Source organism: Camelus bactrianus, unplaced genomic scaffold, assembly GCF_048773025.1.
Source record: "Camelus bactrianus isolate YW-2024 breed Bactrian camel unplaced genomic scaffold, ASM4877302v1 HiC_scaffold_28, whole genome shotgun sequence".
Taxonomy (NCBI): domain Eukaryota; kingdom Metazoa; phylum Chordata; class Mammalia; order Artiodactyla; family Camelidae; genus Camelus; species Camelus bactrianus.
Window position 1 is genome coordinate 596,055 of NW_027413942.1, and position 12,599 is coordinate 608,653.

General features: G+C 49.3%; 1 long non-coding RNA gene across 1 annotated transcript; it reads right to left on the minus strand.

Annotated features, from left to right (window-relative positions):
• Window positions 1-1,114: 1,114 nt before the first annotated feature.
• Window positions 1,115-12,316, minus strand: LOC141576754 (uncharacterized). Its single transcript, XR_012505178.1, has 3 exons — window positions 9,998-12,316; window positions 2,425-2,577; window positions 1,115-1,667 (listed from the first exon to the last, which is right to left on the minus strand). It is a non-coding gene; the product is annotated as an uncharacterized LOC141576754 (long non-coding RNA).
• Between the last annotated feature and the right edge of the window lie 283 nt (window positions 12,317-12,599).

Consider the following 12,599-nt stretch of genomic DNA (forward strand, 5'->3'; position numbering starts at 1 on the left):
AGGACATCTAAATCATTAAGGGTGGGGGAGGCGAACAAGAAAATGTACAGGTTTCTCTCTCTCTCTCTCTCTCTCTCTCTCTCTCTCTCTCTCTCTCTCTCTCTCTTGTTCTTGGTAGGATGAGTTTGAGCTTATATTACTATCTGTTTAAAATAAACAGATATAGTAATGGGTTAATATATGTACAAAGTAGGGTAACCACAAGCCAAAAAGTTACAATAGAGTCACAAAACTAAGAAGACACCAAGATAATAAAAAGGAAAATTATCAAACCACAAAAAGAAAATGAAAGGAACAAAGAGGAAATACAAAATCAACTGCAAAACAAAGTTCAAAATATAATAAACACATATCTATCAATAATTATTATAAATGTCAATGGACTAAATGCTTTAATCAAAGGATATAGAGTGCAGAGTGGATAATAAAGCAAGTATCTACAATACACTGTATACAAGAGACCCACGTTAGGGAGAAGGACACACATAGATTGAAAGTGAGAGGATTGAAAAAGATATTCCACAAAAATGGAAATGACAAGAAAGCAGGAATATCAACAGTGATTTCAAATAAAATAGACTTTAAAACAAAAATTATAAAGAAAGATTAAGAAGGACATTTTATAATGATTAAAGGAGTCATAGATGAAGATATTACACTCATTAACATATATGAACCCAACATAGGAGCACCTAAATACATAACAGATAAAAAGGGAAAATTTGATCGGAATACAGTCATGGTAGAAGACTTTAACTATCCATTAACATCACTGGACAGATCTTCCATACATAAATTTAATAAGACAACATAGAAATTAAATGATAAAATAGAACAATTTGTCTTAGTTAATATTTTCAGAACATTATATTTCCCTAAAATAGAATATACATTCTTCCCAAGCGCACGTACCACATTTTCTAGGATAGATCATATACTTTGGCACAAAAGAAGCATTAACAATTTGAAGAAGATAGAAAATATTTGAAGCAACTTTTTCTGAACACAATACCATAAAAGTAGAAATTAACTACAGAAAAATAAAGGAGAAATAAATGACAGCATGGAGATTAAACAACATACTGCTTTAAAAAAAAATGGGTGGATGATGAAATCAAAGAAGAAATAAAAAAACACAGTGAGACAAATGATGATGAAAACACAACCACACAGAACCTATGGGATCCAGAAAAGGCAGTGCTTAGAGGGAAGTTTATAGCGAGAGTATCAGGTCTACCTCAAAAAAGAGGAAAAACTGCAATAAACAATCAAACTTACCACCTAAAAGAATTAGAAAAAGAAGAGCAAAAAATAACAAAAGGAAGCAGAAGGAAGGAAATAATAAAGATCAGGGAGGAAATAAATAAAATAGAGATATTAGAAACATTTGAAAAAATCAAGCCAAGAGATGGTTTCTTGAAAGAGTAAACACAATTGACAAAATTATGCTCTATGCTGGAAATTGACACAACAATGCAAACTGACTATAACTCAATAAAATAAAAATTAAAAAATAAATATATTAACAAAAGAAAAAAGAAAAGGTAGTTTCTACTCACCAGACTGGAGGACGGGACTGCACCCCATGCGGGGTCACACACCATGGGAAAGCCTGGGGTCAGGATCGGAGAAGCAGGGTGCTGTGGACAGGATCTGTCACAGGGTTTCTGCAGGAGGGGAGGGTGAGGCATGTGAGCAGGCTGAGGACTGGCCATTTGAGTAAGTTCATGGGCTCTAGGGTGTAGGGGCTCCCCCAAGTGTCTGGACTTGACTCTGAGTGAGTTGGGCAGGTGGACAGTGGCTCAGTGTGAGTCCAAGTCCAGTGGAGGAGGTAGTGCGTTAGATCTAGAAGGACTCCTTCTGGGGTGGGAGGGCCCACAAGGGAGGCAGGAGGCCAAGTCCAGGTGACTGAGAACAGGGTGTGTCCTGCATAGGCCTGCAGGGCAGACGAAAGCATCCAGTCTACAGAAGGTGGAAACACGGTCCATACAAGGGCTCAGCTCAGATGTCAGCCCCTCAGAGGAGCCTTCCCTGCCTGCACAGTCTACAGGGACAGCCTCCTCCACGCACATCTCCCCAGCAGACACCTTCTCCATTTCCTGCATAGCATTCAGGACACGGGCCCCTGCTCCACGCCCAGCCATGGTTCCGCTGCCCTGAGGAAAAGCCCTCACAGGAGCCATCAAGCCCTGCAAGACCTGGGCCCCACCTCTCTGTCTCTTCTGCCACCACTGTCTCCACCTCGCCCTCTTCTCCTCCACTCCTGCACTCCTGACTTCCCCCAGCCCTGTGTGCTCTCCAGAGCACGTGTCCCTCCTAACATGCTGTGTGTGCTCACTGTGTCTCATCCACTGCATGCCTCCCACCCAGGTCAGTATCCAGTGCACAGTAGGGCTCAGTAAGTAGAGAATGAATGACTCTTACCATCACTGCTGGGAAGACTTTTGTCTGTGGCCTACAGTGATCACACACCCTTCACACATTCGCTGACGTCCTACTGTGTGTTGGGCGGGTTCCAGATACCGGGCACAGCAGGTAGTGAAGCAGGCAGGTCTCCATTCTCATGCAGCAGACAGCCTGGTGGGGGACACAGAGAAAATTAAGTAAAATATGCACAGTGTCCGGAGGTGATATGTTCCATGGAGAAAAATAAGGTCAGGGAGGAAAATTGAGCAGATTCCTGGAGGTGTTTAAGAAGCAGGCAGAGAGAGATCCTGGCTGAAAGAGCAGCCAGCGCAAAGGCCCTGAGGCCACAGTGGGATGCGCTTGGAGGGTCTTAGTTATCTGTGTGAGTTCTTAGTCCTGCCGTGAGTATGTATGTTGCTTTTATTTGTAAACAATTGATTTCACATTTACAGCAAATTAACCTGCATCATCAATCTGCATAATTTAGCCAATTCTGTTTCAGGTGTTGTGGGCACAATGGCGGGCTAGTTACTTGGGTTGGTAAAGAATTACCAGCATCTGAGAAGGGTTTAGGAAAGTTTAATAGGGACACTGCTATAGGCAACATCAGGCCACACAGGCAAGAGGTGCCTACACGAGGGCCAAGGTTGAGTTTGTGGGGTCTGTTATTGGGAGGGTGCTGTGCACACAAGGAGGAGGGGGCTGCATGATCAATTCTTGCACAGGTACCTGGTTGGTTGTGAGATCTGACAGGGGCTTCTCTGAACAACAGTCTTTACCACTTTAATAAGGGCAGGATGTGAGGCCTCTCTTCCTAGGGCAATGAGTTTTCATAGGGTAAACACACAGCAAGAGAAGATGTTTTATAGCTTGTGGAAATGCAGGTGTGCAAAGGGTCCTGCAGTGGGGAGTGGGAGGTAAGGTGTCACTGGGCTCTAGGCACACAGAGAGCCCAGGTGTGAGGGTGTATGACTCTAAAGAGTGCCAGCTGGTTTCACACCAGTGACTTTATGTGGAAACAGGAGACTCTAGGTTGGCAGCACGTGTCTACTCAGTGAGCTCCCTAAGTCTAGCTCTGTCAGGCACCATGTGAAATGAACATGAATGTCCCCACCCTGAGGACCCCAATGAATTAACATCTTGACATCCTCAAGCCCCTTACCCTGCACCACCGCCCCACTTCATCTGGGTCTCAGTCTCTGACACTGACATCAGTGGCACCTTTGTTCCCTATATCCAGCTCCTCTGGACGTCTCTGTGATGAGATGTTCCATGTCAGCGAGCCCCAAACTGAGCTCTGCCTTTACCCCATGAATGCTTCCTCCCTGTGAAGCCCCTTGAGAAGGAGCCACCACTAGCAGGATCCTTCAGCCCTGAGTCTCTGCCTTCCCCACCCCTCTGATTTCCCCCAGCCCATGATCCCCTCTGGAGGTCCCTATTATCCTCTCCCTCCCACTTCAGTCGGGCTGCACACCAAATCCCTCTTCACAATCTCCCACAAGACAGGTCCAGGTCCACTTGGGGACACTGAGGTGACACAGGTGGGTGTTGCTGGGAATGAAGAGCAGGATCCTGGAGCAGAGGAGAGGCAAGGGCTCCCAATCCACCAGAACACAGGCTAAAGTGGGGGCAAGACACCCATAAAGGGTGAGGCAGGCATCACACTGCAGCCCCGCCCTCTGTTCCCCCAGGGTGCCCTGTGTTTCCTGCTTTGGCCTGGGGGACTTCCCCCCTCACTCTCTGTTAGAGGGGTGCCCATTCATTCATTCACACCCTCATTCACCATGTACATGGGTCCTGCTCAGTGCCAGGCCTCAGCTGGATGACAGCTCATCCTTGGGGACACAGCTCAGATCTCACCTCCTCCATGAAGCACTTCTGGATTCCCACCCCTCCTGAAGTTCCTCTGGCCTCAGTTGGGACCACTAGGGCTGAGACCACACTCTGATTACTTCCCAAGTCTGTGATCTCTGTGAAAGCCCTGGGCTCAATGTGGAAAGAGACTCAGAAAAATGGGGCCAAAAGGGGCTAAGAAAAATGTTACTAGTTCTCTATTACAGAGAAGGGCACTGAGCAGAGAGAGGGCAGTGTCCAACCAAAGCCACAGAGGAGGGTCTCAGTGAGCCCTCCCATTGCCCTGTTACTAGTTCTCTGTTACAAATGAGGACACTGAGCCACAGAGAGGGAGCAGAGCCCTGCTATAGTCTTGAACCCACAGCCTGTGTACTTTATGACTAGCTCCATGCTGCCAGCAGGGGTATGGGCCTGGAATGGAGGTTGAAAGCAGCCTGACCCCCAGGACCCCTTCATACACAAAGTCAGTCTCAGGAAACACCCCTCAAGACCTACTATACACCCCTGGGATTGGGACCTGATTGCTGTTCCTGGAAGCTGGCTGGGCTTCCCTGTGAATTGGCCCAGGAGATGCTTGGGACAGACACAGGGCCCCTGAGGCTCCCTGTCCCCAGATGAGCAGCTCTGGTCCCCTTGACTGTCCTGGCAGAGGCCTGATGACATAAGGTGTTGGCCGGGTAGCCAGCTGTGGAGATGAGGAAATGGGAGCAACATGCAGGTATATGCAGAGGTCCAGGTATTCACTCAACAATCATTGATTCAGGCCTTGCAGTGTGGCTGGCCTGGGCCCAGGCCTGGGTGTCCAATAGTGAATACAGTCAACCCCTTGAGCCTTCTGGGAAAGCAGTGCTCAGAGAAACGGGCCCTCAGAGCCCCCATCCTGCTCCCCATGAACAATCACACTGAGATGAGGCTGCAGCCATGGGTCCTAGTGGAGGGTGAAGGGAGGAAGGAAACCCAGAGTGGGCACTGACCATGAGCCTGGACACTGGAACCAGATGGCCTGGGCTCTGTAATCTGGGGTGGTCACCTCCCCTGTTCTCTCTGTGCCTCAGTTACTTCTTCTGCAGAAATGGTTGATTACGCCTGTCCCTGCCCCACAGATTTTCATGAGGAGTCAGTGATCTCTTATGCGTGTAGGACAGTGCCTGGCTATGGGTCAGGATCCTGCTCACCTCACAATAGTCTGTCCCACTTTAAAGATGAGAAAGCCAAGGCTAAGGGGGTTATGAGACCAGCCTGGGCTAGCCCCCTTCTCATGCTCTGCTGTCCAGGTCTCCTGCTTTTACATCATCCCTCTGCCCCCATATCCACCCAGCAAAGTAGGTGCTAAGAATCTGAGCAAATCAGAGTATGAATGGAGGCACACCCTCTCCCCAACTTGGGCTCTTGGGGCGGTGGGCAGGATGGGGATATCGGGCTCCCCCAGACTGTCCAGGAGGCCCAGCATGGCTGTCACCTCATTTCCACTCAACACGGAGTAGGTGTGTGTCCACGGGCCAGAGGGCGATGGAGTAACCCAGGGTGGGTGGATGCTAGGTAGGTGTGGGAGGCACAGAGTGGCCCCTGGAAGACAGTGTCCAGGCAGCCAAGGTGTAGGGAATGAGGGTGCCCAGAAGGGGCAGAGGACAGAGTCCAGCCTGGACACCACCCCCTGCTGGACCCTGATCTGGGGTGAGAATTGGGACAAGCTAGGGCCCTGCTAGGACTCCTCATCCAGCAAAGAGGTGAGGAAAAGTTAAGGAGACAATGGAGGCTGACCCCACCATGCTCCCTGTGTGAGGGCGCTGCTTCCAGGATCCTGGAGATTCCTTAGACCTTTGTGAAGTGGCTGCTGTTTCCAGCCCCATGTGGGCAGAAGGACTGAGGCAGGGAGGACAGAGTGACTCAGGACAGAGCTAGGATTCATCCAAGAGTGTGTGCTGGGCCTCTCGCTGAGAGCAGCCTCTGGGCATCATGGACTCAGGAAGTGTCTTGTCCTCCCTCTTAAGGCTCCTGGCATGTTAGGCAGGAAAGGTCCCAGTGCCCATACCTGGGCCTCTCTGGGTGATGCTGACATGTGGGATCATGATGGTCCTGGGAAAGGAGAGAGAATGTAGGCTGGGCGTCAGGTCTGCATCAGACCCTAATGATGCCCCTAATGTTGTGTGACATGGAAACTCCCTGACCTCTCTGTGCCTGGCTTTCCAGCTCTGACTCAGAGGACTGCTGTGCTTGGCACACAGTAGGACCTCAATCAGAGGAAAAAGCCAGCCCTTCCCCAGGAACCTCTCCTCTTACATGCCCAAAGCTAAGCCCATGTGCCACACATCACCAGAGCTGATACTTGACAAACAGGGCAAGTGAAATCTAGCAACCCCTCCCTCCTGCCTGAGGCCCTTCCCTCCTCAGTGAGTGGCTCAGAGCAGGCCTCTGCATCCCAGAAGCCTGAACTGAGCCTTGTGACCTGGAGGAGTCCCTGTTCCACACAACTTTTTTTCCAGGTGCTTCCAACAAGACACAAAAACACCTGGTCAGTCTCTTAGCTGCAAGGTCCTCCCTTTGCAAATTCCCCCATCACATCCGGGCTAGAAGATGTGAGTTCCAGGGCACATGACCATCCAAATGATGACTTCAGGGAAACATCCCTGCCCACACTGCACTCTTCAGAGCCCACCTTCTAAAAGAAGGGGTAGTGACCCACGGTTGTGCACAGTTTTATCAGAACACAGCCATCACCCACCCACCATTGGAAACATGTGAGAAGCAGAGATTCCCAAGTGCCTGGACCCCTGTCATCCAGAAAGCAGAGGTTAGGGTAACAGACAGAAGGGGAGAAAGTACTTTCATACTATGTATCTGATAAGGGGTTAACACCCAAAACATATAAATAACTCTTACAATTCAACAGCAAAAAAACAAGCAATCTGATTTAAAAAGTGGGCAGAGGAACTGAATAGACATTTTTCCAAAGAAGGCACACAGATGTCTAACAGGTACATGAAAAGGTGCTCAACATCACTCACCATCAGGGAAATGCAAATCAAAACCACAATGAGATATCCCCTCACACCTGTCAGGGTGGGTGTCATCAAAATACAAGAGATAACAAGTGATGGTGGTGGTGTGAAGAAAAGGGAAACTTCTGCAATGTTGGTGGGAATGTAAATTGGTGCCATCACTCTGGAAAAGAGTAAGAAGACTCCCCCAAAATTTAAAATTAGAACTTCCGTATGATCCAGCAAGTCCACTGCTGGGAATATATCCAAAGGAAATGAAATCACTATGTCAATGAGACAACTGCACCCTCACGTTCACTGTATCATTATTTACAATAACCAAGATATGTAAACAACCTGTGTCCATCAACAGATGAATGGATACAGAAAACGTGATGCATATATATGTATATATAATGGAATCTTATTCAGACATTAAAAAAATGAAATCCTGCCATTTGTGACAACTTGGATGGACCTTCAGGGTATTATGCTAAGTGAAATAAATAAGACAGAGAAAGACAAATACCTATGATCTCATTTATATGTGGAATCTACAAAATAAACCGAAACCCATAGAAACAGAGATCAGGTTGGTGGTTGCCAGAGGTGAGTCAGGGGGTGATTGAAATTCGGGAAGATAATCAAAATGTACAAATTTCCAGTTAGAAGATAAACAAGTCCTGGGGACATAATGTACTGCAAGGTGACTGTAGTTAACAACACTGCGCTGTGCATTTGATAGTTGTTAAGAGAGAACCTCTTAAAATTTCTGATCACAAGGAAAATAGTGTGTGACTATGGGTGATGACAGACGTCAAGTAAACTTAATGCAGTGATCATTTCACAATATGCACATGTAACAAGTCATTATGCTGCACACCTAAAGCCAACAAAGTTATGTGACAATTGTATCTCAGGAATATTTATCCCAGGAAGCGGGGGTGCGAGCCTGGATTACTTACTGCAGGAGCTGCCTTTGCCCTCCAACAGCAGAGAGTGGTAGTTGTGACAGGGACTGTAGGTCCCTCAAAGCCTAGAATGTTTACTGTCTGGACCTTCACAGGGAGAGTGTGCAGACCCTGCCCTGGAAGACGGTGGTCATGGCAGCAACAACGGCCTGGCTGTGTGCAGGCTCAGCCCAGACAGCTCCTGTGCTCTGCTGTCACCGCATTTACTTCCCTCCACACCCTCAGAGGGAGAGGCTTCAATGTTCCGATTTTACACATGAGAAAACTGAGGCTCATTTGCTTTGAATTATTGACCGAGTGGTGGGGGAAGCTTTGAACTCCAGTGTTCTGATTTCAAATCCACATCTCAGTCCTGATTTTTAGAAGGTGGAGGTCCAGGCACTGGGGACCCTCCACCTTCCCCACTTGTAGTCTTACTCCGGGGCTGCCATCCCCGAGGCGTCTGGGTGAACACATTTAATCCGCTTACTCTGCACCAGCTGAGCCCTTGGCTGCCAGTCTGTTGTCGCTGCCTGACACCAGCTGAGTTTTACAAGTGAACAATCACCCCCTGCCAGCCCACCTGCCCTGCCATGTGGGGCAGACCCCTCCTAGCCTGGTCATTCTAAACCCTTAGCTCACACATTTGCACAATTGCATCGAAAGGGCCCTACTCCCTGTGTGGAGGTATCAACAAGGGGAAGGGAGGGGAGTTTTGGGTGGCCCCTTAATCTGAAGTTGACACATGACAGGGACATGTTCATGTCCACAATGGCACTCAATTTGAAGCTAAGAACATGGTCACAGCGAGGGGTAAAAGCTGAGAGGCTACAAGGCTGCTGAGAAAGGGGCTTGACTATTGAATTGTAAATGTGTAATTTAATTTAAAAATTAGCCCCCTGGGTGATAAGAATTTGCCCCTAAGGCCAGAATTGGCCACCTGACCCCTGGGAACCCCTCAATTCCAGGATGTAATCATCTGAGCATGGAGGGGGCTTAAATTGGGGTGCTGTCCTCTCAGTCATGGTGCACCTGCCCACGTATGCACCCATGAACTGCAGTTCTCACACATAAAGGCACCTCTCATGCCCTGCCAAGGAGGTCCAGGTCATAAGGAAGGGATGACAGACTGTGAGGTCACACGTGTGCCCCTGCAGTGGTGAATGTTGTATAGGGAAGAGCCACCCCCCACTCTCACCTCCAGGAGGGGTGCTGGAGGGAGCAGGACTCCTGAGCCCCTAGGCTTTGCAAGCATCCTGGCTGAGGGTGGGGAGGCTGTCCACTCTGAAGTCATAGGTCAGATGGTAGATTGGGGTCCCACCCCCACAGCTCACCAGTGAGACCGTCTAGTCTGTTTTCTCTGTAAACTGGAACCCAGTCAACCTCACCCTCAGAAGTGGGGGCAGCCTGTGTAAATTACAACACAAAGCCCTGGGCTGTTTCAGGTGCCCGGGGGTGTCCAGCCCCCCTAGGCCGGGCAGGTGGGAGAGGAGATGTATGAGTTAGCAGGTGTGAGAGCAGAGCTGAGACTTGGCTGAGTGCATGCACTCTAATATCCAGGAACTGCGAGCTACCACTAGCAAATCTGTTCACTGAGGCCATGTGTACTCTCCCTTGTCATTTACAATTCCCTCTTTGAACAGAGGCCTCTGGAGTCTATTAGCCACATTGTTGCCTGTCACCACACTGTTGCAGTTCCAGGGTCTCCATTTAGCCAGCTTGAAGGAATAGTCAAACTTTTTCTTAAAACCAGTGACAGAAAACCAAAGTGGCTTAAAGAAGCAAACAGGGCAGGAGAGAATGACTTACCTAACTGAGACATCCACAGGGAGATAGCTTCAGGCAGGGCTGTACCTGGTGCTCAGTGACATCAGCAGAAGTCATCCTTCCCCACCTCTGGGCTCTGCCACTGGTGTCATCTTCACATGGCTCTGCCTTTATGAGAGCAAGATAGTCACCAACTGCCACAGGCTGACATCATCACCCCTCAACTCCCAACTGAAATAGAACTTCTCTGCTCCCAGGATTCCAGTAACTAGGCCTGACCTCCGTGGAGCCTGATTGGGCTGGTGCCCAGCCCTGAGCCAATCACAGTGGCCAGGGAGGATGGAAAATGCTGATTGGCCAGATCAAGGCCATGTGACCATCCTCTCCAGGAAACCTGTGAGCTGTTCACCTGTTTTCAGGTTGGGAGAGTGTGATGTCTCCCAGAGGATCCTGCTACTAGTACAACCTGCAGGTGGCACAATGAGCTGAAATGAGCCTGTCTGCTTGGTGACAAGTGACAGGTCACTTAGTGGTTCCCTGCTCCAGGGAGGGAGGCATGTCCAAACAGTATTGGTGCTTCAGAGCCAGAATGTAGTAGAAAAGCCTCCCAGTATCCCAAAAGGTGGGAAAGTGAGCAGTGACACTGGAAAGGCACTCCTCTCTGTGGCCCTTGGCTTTCTCCTTGTTACAGTGGAGAGTGCAGTGTTGCCCCTGACAGTCCACTTCCCTGCTGGGAGGCCTTTGCAACAGGTGGAGAGTGCTTGGAAAAGCCCACTTATTCTGAGGAACTGTTATTGCTCCTGGTGGCATTATTATTTTCATGTCACTTGTGAGGTGGGCCCTGAGGGGTCCCTGATCTGGGGGCACAGACACCCACAGAAACTTGGCCCAGTATTGCTGTTCATTCAACAATGACTTACCGAGCACCTACTGTGTGTCAGATTCCCAGGGTAGAGCAGTGGTGTTGACAGCGCAAGCCCCTGCCTCACCTCATCTCTGCATCCCAGGTGGGGTCACCAGAATGGGAGTTCAGGAAGCAGAGGACATGGCAGAAGCCTTGTGGGAACCCCTGGGTTTTTCTCTGTGCTGAGGGCACTAGCAGCACACCGATTGTGGGACTCAGTACCGGCAGGACCTAGCATTGATGGTTAAAGGAGAGAGGCATTTCTACAAGCACATCCTCACTAACCCCAGGCTCTGGAGGGCAGCTCCACTCTGCTCAACCTCAGGGGGCATCTTCCACCATCCTGATCACCCTCTGGTATTACTCCCCGCTCAGGTACACTTTTCCCTGTGGCAGCTACACTCAGAATATGTGTTTGTTTCTCTCCCATGTGGTTAAGTGGACTTCAGACACATGATAGTGATGGAGTGGCTAAGCCTCTGGGCAGATTGCTGGGTGACCGGCGGAAATTGCTGCACATGGTGAGCTCCCTTCTGCCAACCAATGGGCCAGGCCCCACCACTGTTCTGTCTGTTCTACCTCACTTAATCTGCACAGACATTCTGTGCAGGACATCCTGTTATCCCCCATCTCTGATGAATTTGGGTGGACAAAGCTTGGGTTTGAGAAAGTTGCCCAGGTCACATTGTTGACAAGTGGGGAGCTGGGGATTTGCACCCTGGTCCCAGGAGTCTGGATCATGGAAAGGCCTGGGTGGGGCAGCTTATTGCCAAGGGAAGTCCTGCTCAAGCCTCTCCCATGAGAGCCCACCCAACAGCACATCTAGCAGAGTCAGCATTTCCTGGACCAGATGGACAGAACCTCAAAACCTCTTTGCAAACAGATTGTTTCCATGTTCTTTTGCAAACACAGAAAGGCCACAGGCCAGGGAAGGATAAGGCAAAGAGTGTTTTCATTGGGGAGAGTGAAGGACAAGTGTGAAGACACACAGCACTCCCAGGAGCCTTCTCGGCAGAGCTTGCCACTGGGTGAGCAGCTACCATGACTACCTATCATAACACTGTGAGGTTCATGCCTGTACAACCCTGCCTGTGAGAAGAGCAAAGTGAAGCTCAGAGAGGTGTGGGGACACTCCAAAGACAAACAGATAAGGTGGGATCATCACCACCATGCTGTGCTGGGACAGGCAGTCACCTGTCACACTGCTCATGCATGGCCTGCTGGGAGTAGTGAAGGCCTGATAGGAGCACAGGAACACTGTGGTGTAGGTGATGTTTCTACTTGGGACAGCTGGTACCGGGGGCTCTAGCTGATTCTTCATTGTGCCTGCTTTGAGTGTCAGAATGTTGCAGCCTCATGTAGGGGAAGGGCTGTCTCCTTTCCACACCGGTGCACAAGGAAGAGCATGCACACACTGGCATCACCATAGACCACCGGCTGGATCAGGATCTGGAGCTCAGAGCAGAAACTGCCAACACCAGGAACTGGTGCAAGAGGAGGACCTGAGTGCCCCCTGAAACATTTCTAATTTTAAAAACATACTTAATTAGGGGGAAGTGATAAACAGTTGATCCCTTCAAAATATTGTTTTCCAAGGAACAATAGCACCTCAGCATTGTAAGAGGATTAACTCAGTCGTCAATAACCGTCACTGTACGTATGAGAAAACAGTGTTAGGAGTTACAAAAGGGTCTCAAGATCATGCAGGTCAGAACTGAGAACCGTCCAAAGCATGTGCTG